Source organism: Primulina tabacum, chromosome 3 (genome assembly GCF_025594145.1).
Source record: "Primulina tabacum isolate GXHZ01 chromosome 3, ASM2559414v2, whole genome shotgun sequence".
Taxonomy (NCBI): domain Eukaryota; kingdom Viridiplantae; phylum Streptophyta; class Magnoliopsida; order Lamiales; family Gesneriaceae; genus Primulina; species Primulina tabacum.
Window position 1 is genome coordinate 48,443,491 of NC_134552.1, and position 2,258 is coordinate 48,445,748.

Here is a 2,258-nt window from a genome sequence, read left to right on the forward strand (position 1 = left end):
TTTTTTCCTAAGGCTTTCTCACGATTTTTTTCTCTCAATTCTCTCTGAATTTCGGTGGTGAGGAGGGAGAATAATGGTTAGGAGAGTTGGAGGGGAGTTGCAATATAAAAGGGATTCAAATGGCATGACCAAGTCTTGCTCCCTTTTGAATTTGAAATGGTTTGATATCAAATATTCTTTGAGGGATAATGGAGGTGTAAAGGACCGATTCTTCATGTCAACCAAGGCTAGGATAATGATGGATTAATAATTAAATGGTGATTAAAAAAAATGAAGGGTTATCATACTAAGAAATAACAAGGAATGAGTCAAAGGTGGTGAATTGTCAAAGAAATGTTATATCAACTAGGGGGTGGCCGAAAATTGAGTAAAATAAAAGGGGAAAATATTACTTAGTTAGTGTGTTTTAAATCTTTAGAGTCTTATCTACCCATTAAATAATTTTGTGAATTAACACATTAATTATGGAACCTAAATGAACTTATTTCCTACTTATCTCAAGTTGCTTAAATAATTCCTTAAACATTCTTTTACCTTAAATTAACTTACTAGTTAGCTAAAATAAACTCTGGGAATGTTTTCTTAATATTAAATTTATCTCAAAACTCCAACTCCAGTCCGGCCTCACTTAATTAACTGAAAAGGCAACAATTAAACTACTGCTTAAAATAATTAAATTTAAAGAAAAGAATTTAAATACTCATGCAATAAAATCATTTTAATTTAAAATACTAGAATTATGCATGGCTTATACGTAGTCTAATTTACGGGCTCTACAACTCTCCCCCTTAAAAGAAATTTCGTCATCGAAATTAAAACTTACTGAATAGCTCGGGGTAACGACTCCTCATCTCTGGCTCAGACTCCCATGTAGCTTCATCCTCTGAATGGTTGAGCCATTTGACTTTCACTCGCTTCACCAGCTTGTTCCGAAGCTTCTTCTCCTGCCTGTCTAAGATCTGCACTGGTCTCTCCTCATAAGACATGTTCGGAGTAAGCTGCAACGGCTCAAAGTTCAAGACATGCGAAGGATTCGCCATATACTTTCTCAGCATAGAGACGTGGAACACATTGTGTACTCCGGCCAGATTCGGCGGAAGAGCCACACGATAAGCTAGAGTCCCAACTCTGTCGAGGATCTCAAATGGTCCAATGAATCTCGGACTGAGCTTTCCTTTCTTCCTAAATCGCATGACACCCTTCATAGGTGCTACCTTCACGAAAACATGGTCGCCAACGGCAAACACTAGATCTCTCCTCCTCTGATCTGCATAACTCTTCTGTCGACTCTGAGCAGTCCTCATCCTATCACGGATCTTGACTACTACATCGGCAGCCTGCTGAATAATCTCTGGACCCAACTCCGCTCTCTCTCCTACTTCATCCCAATGCACATGAGATCTACACTTACGGCCATACAGTGCTTCATACGGTGCCATACCTATAGACGACTGGAAACTGTTGTTATAGGTGAACTCTACTAATGGCAAGTTCGACTCCCAACTCCCTGAGAAGTCAATAACACAAGCACGGAGAAGATCCTCCAAGATCTGAATAACTCGCTCTGACTGCCCATCTGTCTGAGGGTGGAAAGCTGTGCTAAACAACAACTTCGTACCCATAGCCGAATGCAAAATCTTCCAAAATGAGGAAGTGAATCTGGGGTCTCTGTCAGATACGATAGAAACTGGAATACCATGAAGTCGGACTATCTCCCGGATATACAACTCTGCATACTGAATCATGGTGAAAGTCGTCTTAATAGGCAAGAAGTGCGCTGATTTGGTAAGACGATCTACAATCACCCAGATAGCATTTGATCCTCTGATTGACTTCGGCAATCCGGTCACAAAGTCCATGGTAACATTCTCCCACTTCCACTCGGGAATAGGAAGAGGCTTGAGCAAACCTGCTGGTCTCTGATGCTCCGCCTTCACTAACTGGCAAGTCAGACACTCGGATACAAACCGTCTGATGTCCTTCTTCATCCCAGGCCACCAATACAATAACTGCAGATCTCGGTACATCTTCGTACTCCCTGGATGAATAGAGTACGGTGACATGTGGGCCTCTGATAAAATATCTGCTCGGATAGAACCACTGCTAGGAACCCACATCCTGTCTCGGTATCTCACTATACCGTCGCTAACTGAATACAAGATACTGCCCTTGGCTTCATCTCTCTTCTTCCACTGTGCCAACTGCTCATCTGCTGGCTGACCACTGCGAATACGGTCAATAAGGGAAGACTGGATCGT